This window comes from Rousettus aegyptiacus, unplaced genomic scaffold (genome assembly GCF_014176215.1).
Source record: "Rousettus aegyptiacus isolate mRouAeg1 unplaced genomic scaffold, mRouAeg1.p scaffold_m13_p_9, whole genome shotgun sequence".
Lineage (NCBI taxonomy): Eukaryota > Metazoa > Chordata > Mammalia > Chiroptera > Pteropodidae > Rousettus > Rousettus aegyptiacus.
In genome coordinates this window covers 31,235,687-31,247,312 of record NW_023416312.1, presented here as the reverse complement: position 1 = coordinate 31,247,312, position 11,626 = coordinate 31,235,687, and the positions used below count along the sequence as shown (strand labels likewise).

At 41.6% G+C, this 11,626-nt stretch overlaps 1 long non-coding RNA gene and 1 pseudogene across 2 annotated transcripts; one reads left to right on the top strand and one right to left on the bottom strand.

The window, feature by feature from the left end:
* Positions 1-3,719: 3,719 nt before the first annotated feature.
* LOC107515027 lies at positions 3,720-10,604 on the top strand. Of its 2 annotated transcripts, XR_004952839.1 has the most exons (4): positions 3,720-3,942; positions 7,123-7,169; positions 7,802-7,882; positions 8,082-10,604. It is a non-coding gene; the product is annotated as an uncharacterized LOC107515027 (long non-coding RNA). The 2 variants fall into 2 exon arrangements; XR_001597940.2 differs by having other exon boundaries at positions 3,720-7,169.
* Positions 5,156-5,269, bottom strand: LOC118608047 (annotated as a pseudogene).
* Positions 10,605-11,626: the final 1,022 nt, after the last annotated feature.

Sequence of the window (11,626 nt, the reverse complement as noted above, 5' to 3'; positions counted from 1 at the left end):
TACCATCCTTGGTGTGGCTTCTTCTGTATATCCTTAGTTATAGGACTTACGTTCAGTTAGACTTCAAGTGATTCTCAGTGATGGTTGTTCTGTAGTTTAGTTTTGATGTGGTTGTGGGAGGAGGTGAGCGCAGTATTTACCATCTTTACTGGAAGCCCACTATTATCTATTTTTTAATTTGTGTATATTGAAACCCAAAATGTTAAAACCCAGGTGTAAATTTTGTGGTAAAATTTTTAAGCAGTAGACATTTATTAAATGAGTTTAATGTCCTTGTAAAGCTCTTTGAGCAGGATCTGATCATTCATTTAATGTCAAAAATGGTAGAAACAGATATAATCCAATATAGTACAGCTAAGCAAATGAGGCGTATGATTGCCTCAATTCATACCAAAGAAACTGACAAAATATTAATTTTATATTAAGAAATTCAGATGAAGGTAAATTAATCACACAGAAATTGTAATGGCCTTCCATGCTGTTTTGTTAAATTTTCAGTTCAAATTGCTGCTTAAATGTACTGCTACCAGAAGCGTTTTCTGATTCCACAACTACAAGATAATATTCAAGTGCCAGGATGAAATCTACTGCAATAACAAAAAATGTAATAGCTCCATTTACTGTTACAGATATTATAAAAGATCTAAATGCCTCACCTTTTTATGGTATAACCATGAATGCAAGTAATCATAATGCAGACGGAACAAATTCTCTTTGCTTATGCAATATTTTTCTCATGAAAAAGACTTGCTAATTAGGCTGTTTCTCTTCCAGTTGAAATTTCAGAAACAATGGAAACTTTTTGCAGAGGCTCTTCTATTGAATTAGGCATTAATGCGAAAAGTTGTGCTACTTTTGGTACTAGAGACTTTCAATTTTATTGATGTTTCCCCAAAACTGGCATTTGGTTCCATTGATTTTTTTTTCTATCATTTTTCTGTTTTCAATTTTATTGATTTCTGTTCTTATCTTTATTATTTCCTTCTTTCAGGATTATTTTTCCAGTTTCCTAAGTTGGAATTTTAGATAATTGATTTGAGACCTTTTATCTTTTCTCATATAAGCATTTTAATGATTTCCCTCTCATCACTACTTTAGCTATATCCCACAAATTTTGATATTGATTTCCCTCTCATCGCTACTTTAGCTATATCCTACGAATTTTGATTCATTGCAATTTCATTTTTATTCACTTCACAATAGTTTCTAATTTCCTTTCTGATTTGCTCTTTGACTCATGGGTTATTTAAAAGTGTGTTGTTTAATTTCCAAATATTTTGGGGTTTTTCCCCAGATGTATTTCTGTCATTGATTTCTAGTTTAATTCCATTATGGTCATAGAACATATTTCCTGTGATTTCGACTTACATTATTAAGGTTTGGTTCATGGCACAGAATTTGGTCTGTTTTGGTGAATTTTTCATGTGCACTTGAGAAAAATTTGTTTTCTGTCATTGTTGGTTGAAGTACTCTAAATGTCAGGTCAAGTTGTTTGATAGTGCTCACATCTTCTATATTCTAACCTTCTCTTTCTGAGACTCCAAAAGCATGAATATTAAATATTTTTATATTATCCCATAGGTCCCTAAAGTTCTGCTCACATTTTTCAATATTTTTCTCTTTGTTCTCAAAATTGGATAATTTCTATTGATCTAGCCTTTAGTTTATTGATTCTTTGCTCTGTCATATCCATTCTGCTATAGAGCCCACCAAGATAATTTTTTAAATTTCAAATGTTATATATTTTTTGCTTCTAAAATTTCCAGTTGGTTCTCTTTTACAGTTTCTCTATAGTTTTTATATATCCTATAGAGTATTAAAAACAATATTTTAAAAATACATTTCTCTGCTAAAAACTGCTATCTTACCATTAATGTCAAGTGTGTTTATCTTTGCTTCATGGAATATGGTTGTCATAGCTTTTTTATAGTCTTTTTAAAATTCTTTGTCTACGAATTCTGAGTCCTTTTGTGCTGCTATCTGTTGTATTTTCTCTTAAGAATTGGTTGCCTTTTCCTGGTCTTTTGTACATCCAACAACTTTAGGTTATATCTTAGACATTTTGAATATTGTGTTGTTTAGATTCTAGGTCTTGTCAAGTTCCTGAAAGTAATGATTTATTTGTTTTACCAGGAAATCAACTTGTTTAGGTTGAAATCACAAGTTTTGTCTCACTTTATGTAGGCAGTAGTTCTGGTGCCAGTTCCATTTTCAAAGCCTTTGCTATCCTGTTTTGGGTCTGCTCATGTGTATACAGCTCATGAGCAAGCCTGAGACTTGTGTCAGTTTATGCACAAAGTTAGAGGATTCCTTTCTTCAGATCCTTCCCCTCTATATTCTCCAGCCTTCAGTGGCCTATTTTCCTGATCTTTTGGCCAGAATGATACAATTTCTCTTGGAGATTTAGCTGCCTACACTTATGCCACATAGTTATGAACTGGGGCCATCACTGGGGCAAGGCCAAGAGAAAAAAAGAAAAAAAAATCCCCAGAGATTCCCACTCCTCCCCAACACACACACACACACTCTCTCTCTCTCTCTCTCTCTCTCTCTCTCTCTCTCTCTCTCTCTCTCTCTCTCTCTCTCCAGACTATAGTTGAGTATTCTGGTTCTGGGTATGTGATTCTGAGTGGGAGATCCTTATACTGTTTGAAGGATATGTGGTGGTTTCTCAGCTCTTTGGTTTTTTAAAAAATCTGAATTAGGACTTATTTTAACTATTTGAGCACTTGTGACAGAGAGTTTGATAACTCTGACTGTGTGTGTGTGCACGCACACGTGTGTGTCCAGTGGATAAGGTCTCTGAGAACCTTTTGTGTCCCATGACATGAGGTCCCTAGGTTGTTTGGGGTCTATTTCCAGGTGTGACTTCTCTGTTCCTTTTAGATATATCAGTCCCAGGGAGTGAAGTTTTTGATTATTAAGGTACTATTTCCAGTGACTGAAGTCTCTGGAAGTCTCTGGAGCCATTTATGAGCCCGTAGCCCAAGGAATGAGATCTCTAAGGTGTTTGTAGTTTGTGTACCTGGGTGTGACATCTCTGAGTTGTTTTGGTGCCCAGATCTTGGGATGCAAATTTTCAGAACTCTTTCGTATCTTTCTTGCATAGTGTGAGGTTTTTGAACCATTTGGAGTTTGTTTTTAGACATGACGTCTCCGTTCTTTTTGGAAAATCTCAATTCCAAAGCTGATGTCTGATTAATTAGTGGCTACGTGATTAATCAGGGTATGAGTTACCTGGAGTGTTTATCAGTCTGTGTCACAGGATTTGAGGTTTGTACTATTTGGGGTTTGTGTATCAGGGTGTAAGGTCTCTGGGATATATGTGGATCTGTGCCTCACAATGTGAGATTTCTGAGCCTGTGCAGGTTTGTGTCCAGAGGGTGAAGTCTCTGAGACGCTTTGTAGTTTCTATCTCCATGAATGACATCACTGAATTGTTTGGGATCTGTCTCATGGTTGGAGTCTCTGACATTTTGGAGACTGCATGTACCAGGCCATGAGGCCACAGAACACTTACTGGCTCTGTGCCTCGTGGTGTGTGGTAATCTAAGATCTTTTTTGCATTTTTTCTCAAGAATTTGAGGTATTTGAAGTGTGTATAACATTTTATCTCAGGGTGTAGGTCTCTAATCAGTTTTGTAGTCTGTGTCCAGAATGTGAGGTATCTGAAGTGTTTGGGGGGGGTCTCTATCCCAGTGTGTGAGATCTCTGAGCTATTTGAATTACTGTGTCTTTGGGTGTGTTCCACAGTGCAATGTCTCTGAGATGGTTCTGTGTCTGTGTTCTAACATAAGAGGTTTCAGAGTTTCCCTGTGTTATGTTTGTTCATTGTGTGATTATTCTGAATTATATTTTAGTCTGGGCTTAGGGGATTGAGATCTCTTAGCTGTTTGGGAATCCGAGCTGTCTGAAGGAAATGAGATGTCTGAGTTTTTTCAGGTATGTGCTCCATGCCATGAAATCCCTGCTTCATTTGGGGTACATTCCAAGGTATGAGGTTTCTCAGATTTTTGGCGGTTTCCGTATAAGGGTGTGATGCCTCTTACCTATTAATGGCCTATTCCTAGGGTATGATGTCTCAGAATTTGATTGGGTTTGTGTCTCAAGTTGGAGATATCTTTGTTTCTTTTAAGTTTGTGAGCTATTTAGGAGCATGTTCAAAATCTGTTACCAATGTAGGGGGGTTCTGAATAGTTTTGTGGTCTGTGGCCAAGGTATAAGATGTCTGAACTCTTTAGGTAATTGGTGGCTGTGTCCAAGCTGCAAGAACTCTTTTTTGGGTCTATACCCCATAAATGATATCTCTGGGTTTTTTTAGATCTGAGTTCCAGCATGTGAGGCCTGTGAGTTCATCAGCATCTGTGTTCATGACATGAGCTCTGAATTATGTTGTAGCCTGTGTCCAAGTGTGTGAGTTCTCTGAGCTGTTTTGAGGTCTGGTTCCCAGGCTGTGAGCTTTCTGAGATTTGGGGATCTATATCCAGAGTGTGAAGTATTTGTGCTGTTTTTGGCTCAGTGTCACATGATGGAAAGTCTAAGCCATTTGGGATATGTATCTAGGTATGAGGTCTCTGTTCCTATTGACAGTCACTGTTAAGGGTGTGATGTCTCCGACTTCTGTTCTGTGTCCAAGGGTTGGGATCTCTGAGCTATTTAGCTAGCTGTGTGACTGTATGAAATCACTGTCAGTTCATGGATTTGGCTACCAGAGCATGCGATCTCTGAGCTGTTTGGGGTTTTGTGTCCAGAATGTCATGTCCTCTGAGTCTCCAGAGATGAGATCACTGAGGTATTTGCTGTCTGTGCCCTAGGGTGAATTGTTTGAGCCATTTTGGGGTGTGGGTCCCAGGGTAAGAGTTGTTGGAGCTGTTCGGGGTATGTGTCCAGGTCTGAAGTTCTCTGAGGTATTAGGAGTCTGTTTTGAGTTTCTCTGTCCTTATGAGGTCTGTGAAGTTGAGTGGATGGAGGGGGTTAAGGGAGTGGTCCTCATGCAAAGCTTAAGGCCTCAGAATTATTTTGCACTGAGCCAGAGTGTGAGATTGCTGAGCTTACTTTGGGATACCGTGTCTCAGGGTGTGAGGTCTCTGCAGTGTTTCTGGGTCACTGTCTGCATCCAGCATGAGAGGGCTTGGAATTTATTTTTTATTTTTATCTCCTATAGCACCTGGTATTCCTAGGTAGTCTCCCATCCAAGTACTAACCAGGCCCAACCCTGTTTCCGAGATCAAACAAGATCAGGCGTGTTCAGGGTGGCATGGCCATAGACTTGAAATTGTTTTATGTTCTGTGTTCAAGAGTGTGAGGTTTTCACGGTCTTGGAATCCGGTACCACAGAATGAGATTGCTGAAGTGTTTGTACTTCTTTTTGTCTCAACGTAAGTTTTATGGGCTCTTGAGGTGTTTCTTTCCCCCCACCCTCGCCCCCAGCATGTGAGCTTTTTGAGCTCTTTTGGGATGTGGATCCAGGGTTTAACGTTTCTGAACTTCGTGAGAGTCCCTGTCAAGGGTGTGAGTCCTCATAACTCTTGTGGGTCTAAACATGAGATCTTTGAGCCATTTGGTGATGTTTCCCGGTGTGAGGTCTCTGATGTTAGGGTAGGTCTCCATTATAAGAATGAGGCCTTTTATTTATTTCTGGGTATATTTCCAGAGTCTGAGCTCTCTGAGCTATTTTTATGAGTTTGTATGGCATAGTGTGACGTCTTTAAGCTGTTTCAGCATCTATGTCCTGACCTATAAGGCCTCTGAGCTGTTTGGGGTCTGTGTCCAGGGTATGAATCCCGAGAACTGTTTCGGACTTTGTGTTCTGGGGTGTGAGGTGTCTGAGCTCTTTGAATTCTGAGCCCTATAGGTGATATCCTTGAACCGTTTGGGATATAAAATCTTTTTTCCTTTCAGAAATGTCAGTCTCCAGGTGCGGGGTTTCTGTCCTATTAGGGATTACTTTCTCAATTGGGATGTCCCTGCCTTATTTGGGTTCGGTTTCCAGAATTATTTATGGGAATTCGTCACAAGATATGACATCTCTATTTTTTTTTTGGCAGGTCTGTATCCAAGAGTGTGAGATCTTTGAAATGTTTTAGAGTTCTGCGTCTAGTGTATAAAGTATGTGAGGTGCTGGGTATCTGTCTGGAGATCTGTAAGTGGTTTGAGATTCTTGGTCTTAGTGCACAAGTTTGAGCTCATGTGGATCTTGAGTTCTGTGATGTGAAGTTTTTTAGTAATTTGGGTTTTGTTTCCAGGCACGAAGTTTCTTATCTTTTTGGTGGTCTTAATTCAATAGTAATATGTCTGATCTATGAGGGTCTGTTTCCAGGCAGTGAGGTCACTGAGTTGTATCAGCGTCTCTTTTCCGAGGTGTGAGGTGTGTTTTTGAGTGTTTGTGTTCTTGAGTGTGAAGTCTCATAGGCTATATAGGGTTTGTTTCTAGGGTCTGAAATCTTTGATCTATTTATTTATTAATCTGTGTGCCAAGTTGTAAGGTCTCTGAAATATTTCCAGGTCTGTGTCCAAGGTATGAGGTCTTTATAATGTTATGAATTGTGTCCCAGGTTTTGGGGTGTCTGAGATGTTTGGAGGCCTTTGTTACAGGGTGTGAAGTCTCTGCACTGTTTTGGAACCTTTCTTCCAGTGTGTTGGGTATCTGAGTGTTTGAATATCTATGTTCCTGAGTATAGTCTCTTAAGCTATTTAGAGATGTTTCCAGAATCTGAGGTCACTGTACTATTTTTGGTTCTATGTCTTGTCCCAGGGTATGAGATTCTTGAGTCATTTGGGCATTTATGTGCAGAGTGTCATCTTTCTAAACTGTTTGGGGTCAATATTGCAGGAACTGGGGTTGCTGAATTATTATTTGGATACCAGAGTCTGTGTCACAGCTCTCTGAGCTTTTTGGGTGTGAGGTCTCAGAATACTTTGCAGGGTTGGTGATCACCTCATGTCTTTGAGCATTTTTTCCAACTAGCTCTTCCCCCCACCCCAACATTAACGGCATGTCTTTTAGACAGTCCCTCCAGCTAGTACATGTGTCCCACATTCACTTTGTTTGTCTGGGCCTCTGAATTGTTTTGAAGTCTATGTATTTATGGTCTGTGCCCCAATTTTTTATGTATATCCCAGGTGGTGAGGTCTCTGAGCTGTTTTGGGGTCTGCGTCTATGGTATGAGGTACGTGAGCTGTTTGGGGTTTGTGTCCCAGTGTGGGTGGGTCCTTGAGGTATTTTGGTATCCCGGGGTGTGAAGTCTCACTGAGATGTTTGTAGGAGTCTGTGACTAGAGAATGAGATCTGTGAAATAACAGATTATCTGTCTCCTTATGTGAATTCTCTGAGCTTTTCATCAGCCTTTGGCCAGAGTATGAGGTCTCTAGGCCGTTTTGTGGCCTGTATCCACAGTGTGAGGTCTCCAAGCTCTTTGTGCTCTATGTCCAATGATGTGACATTCCTGAGCCATCTGGGTTATGTTTCCAGTGATGAGATCTCATTCTGTTTCACTGCCAGCCAGTACTCCGTGGTATAACATGAAATCATCTTTTTTTCATTTATCCTTTTCCTCCTGGGTGTTTGCTCCTCCCATTCTTATGCACACAGACCTGTGCATGTGTATTTCCTAAGAACATATTTAGAAGAGAAATTGCCAGGTCAAATGAGCCATTTATTGGACAAACCTCCTTTTGAGCACTTATTGTGTGCAGGACAGTTTTAGGGGCTGTGGAGACACAAGGAAACTAGAAATCCACATACACCCGGGTGGTACTGACATTCTGGTGGGGAGGGTGCCTCCTCCCCTTTTTTTGATAGATACTGCCTCACAAACTCACACGTCCATCAGTGGCACCAGGGGAACGAATGCCTGTTAACGGGCCAGGGATCCGCAGCAAGGTACTGGAAAACTTGGCCAGGCTCTCAACAACCATCGGGGTATGGGGCTGGGATGGTCCACTGGGGGATATATGGAGGGGAGATGAGGATGGAGGGTGGGTGGCGGGGAACAAAATGTGAAAGAGTCTATTCATTTGTGTTGGGGTGAAACGAAGATTGAATGATTCCTGGGACACTAACGTGAAATAGTCTCTCCTAGATTGCACACACAAGGAAAGCGCGAAGGGCGGGAATGAAGAGTTGATGATGAGACAGCGAAGCTCGGGGACATACCCTAGCACCATGCGGAGATAGGACAGTCCGCTCCGGGAGGTACCACGGGAGTGGGGGTGGGACCGTGTAATTTGGAACAATCCACTTTATGTGTGGAGACACAAAAGGTCTCCTGATTGCGCGTGGATCTGCCCCACCCCAGAAGGAGGAGAGAAGGCGTTGCCATGACCAACCCCACCTTGTTCAAAAGCCTACACCTATCTGGAAGCTGCTAACGCCAAGATCTTAAGTCTAGTCCCACCCGGTTGGCTCTGTACATTCGAATCAACAGTGGAGTTGGGGCGAGGTGGAAGGCTGCAGAGCGGCGATTGGCTTCATGATGGGTAGGGCAGGATTAAATCCTACACTGAGCTCTGGTTGGTCACCGCGAGATTGCCTGCACAAGCTCTTCCAGGGTAGCGAGAGTTTCCAGACTCACAGGTGACAAGCCGGGCCTCCAGCTCTGGGTTGCTATTGGCTGCTGGTTCGGCGCAGGCGCTTTGGCTCCTGGGTTGGCGTTCGGAATTGCAGAGGCAGGGCTTGGCTACTGGAGAGCACAGGTTCGAATCCTGTCTAGGACTTTCAATTTTCACGCCTGTAAAAGAAGCTGGCATTATTGGCTGGCACAGAATGTGTTGGGTAATCTTTTCTACCTGTTTTCTTCTACCTGTTCTTTGCTTATTGCATTCCATTATATTAATTTCAGGACCCACTCACTGTTCACAACAACACTGAGAAAAATACTTCTCCAGAGTTTCTGACAGCTGTATTTCAGGCAGCCTGTAGGTCTGAATACTGAAGAGAAGGTTCAAGGTTATCTCATGATCCTCCTCCAAGCCATACCCATCTTTCCCTGGAGAGGATGACTTGGAGGCATTCTGACCCCTCTGAACCAGGCCTCACTAGGGGTGTGTGGAGGTGTGTGTTGGGGGAGTAGAGTGAGGGGTGGGCTGTAAGTGACTAAAGAGAGATGCATGCTTTCATGCTTTGAGATGGAGGGATGGGTGGTAATGAAAAGGAGAATTTTGCAGGGTGAGGGCAAGACTTAACTCAAGGAGTAAACTTTGTGATTATGGGATTTAAAGCATCAGGCAGGGAAGGTGTTTGGTTGAGTGTAGGTAAGTGGGAGGAAAGTGGTTCTCAAGTCAGTCAACTCCTAAGGTAGTTATTACACACTAGGTGCCGTTTGGAGGACTGTGTCCAGGTGTGAAGTCTCGGACTTGTTTTTTAATTTCAGTTCGGGATTTGACATCTATCAACAGACTGTGAAGTCTCTTAGCTTTGTTGGGGATATGTGTCATAGATGTTTGTTGGGAGTATGTGTCACAGTTGTTGGGGGTAGGTCTTTCAGATGTTTGTGGTTCTCTGTAGCAGGGTATGAAGTCTCTAAACTATTTGGGAGTCTTGGGGGTCTTTGTCTCTGGATGTGCAGGGGTTTTTTTCCCCTTAAAATTGAATTTCATTTTTGTTTTATTGGCATTTCTGACTACTGGAAGGGCTTAATATTGTTTTTCTGAGCGTGTTGGCAAGATGTATTTAAGTTTTAGAAATTTCATTTTATGTCCTTTGATCTTTTTTTAAAAAAAATTTTAAATCATTTTAGACTTAGAGAAAAATTGCAAAAATTGTGCAGAGAGTCCTTGTATACCCTTTCCCCTGCTTCCCCTAATTTTAAAACCAGGAAATGAATGATACTATTGTTCTTGAGCTGTTGTTCACCTGTTTGGTCTCTGTGTCCAAGGCTGTGGACTCAGAACTCTTGTGAGTTCTGTGTCCCATGTTGTGATGTCTCTGAGCATTGGTGTATTTTTCCGGATGCTCAATCTTCCATCTTTTTTGTAGTCTCTTTTGCAGAGAATGATGTCTTTGACATATTAGAGGGTCCCTTCAGGTCATGTTTTCTATGAGCTGTTTGGGTTTTTGTGTTCAGGGTGTGAAGTCTTGGAGCACTTTGGGGGTCTGTGTCCAAAGCTGTGTGTGCTCTCAGTTTTTATTGATCTCTATCAGAGAGTCTGAGGTCAATAAGTACTTTTGGGTTTGGTGCCTAGGGCAAGGTTTCTTAGCCTGAGTACTACTGACATTTTTGGACTACAAAATCCTTTGTTATGGTGGGCATTGTAGCTTGTTGTATCAGCTTTCTAGGGCTACCTACCACAAACTAGGTAGCTCAAGCAACACAAATTTACTTTCTTGCCATTCTGAAGGTTAGAAGTCCGAGATCAAGGTATCATTAAGGTTGGTTCTTTCTAAGGGCTGAGAAGAAGAATCTGTTCCATACCTCTCTTGTAGCTTCTGGTGGTTTGCTGGCAGTCTGATGTTTCTTGACTTTTTCTGCATTACCCCAATCTCTACCTTCATCTTCACTTGGCATTCTGCCTGTGTTTGTGTGTCTGTGTCCAAATTTCCTCTTTTTATAAAGACACCAGTCATATTGGATTAGGGGCCCGCCCCACTCCAGTATGACCTCATTTTATATCTGTGATGACCCTATTTCCAAATAAGGTCACATTCTGAGGAGTTAGGACACAAACATATGAATTTTGGGAGACATAGTTCAACCCATAACAGATGTTTAGCACGAGAACAAAAGGAAAGGAGGGAAAAAGGGAGGAAGCAGCCCCAGCATCCAAAAGCTGTCCTGGCACTCACAGCTAGGCCATGTTATTCTCCTGTTAGACATAAACAATCTCACAGCATAGAAACCCCAGATAAGGTTACTCTGAGACCATGATAAAATGGGACAAAGCAAAGCTACTTTATAATGTTGTCTAAGCACAGACAAAAACAAGGTCACCATGCCACTCACAAGATACCAAATATCCCCCTCTTTTCATTAAAATGAGTGACTTCTGTGTTTTTACCAATTACAGCTTTATCCTCATTCTAGTCTGCCCTCCTAATTGAGACACCCAGTCATAATATTGCCCTTACTTTCTGACAGTATCCAATATAGAGCGAGTTCCCTTCTTCCTTTGATCCTCCCCCAAACCACTTAACTGAAGCTCAGATCCTGTAATCACTTCTAACACCTTCTCACTAAGACATTGCATGGTTCTCCATGGTATGTGTGTTTTCCCTCACTTCAATAAATAATAAACCCAGCTTGTTCAACTAAAGATATGTTTGTGGGGGATCTTTGGCTAAAGGGCACTGACAAGCAAGATCCTTGATCTTTACCCACTAGATGCCAGCTGTGACAACCAAAACTGTCCCTAGATAATGCCAGGTGTTCCCTGGGGACTAGGATATGAAGTGTTTGAATAGTTTAGGGGTCTTTGCCTGAGGTTTGTGTTCTCTGAGAGGTATTTGGGTCTGTCTCAGGATGTGAAGTCTCTGGTCTGTGTCAGAGTCTCTGCCCCAATGTTTGAAAGCTCTGAGCTCTTTGGGGTGCTATATCAGGAACAAGTTACCTCACCATATACCCAATTCCAGACATGAAGTGTTTGTGACACCCTACTCTTTCCCTAGCTATATGTCAGTTCAGAAAAGCAG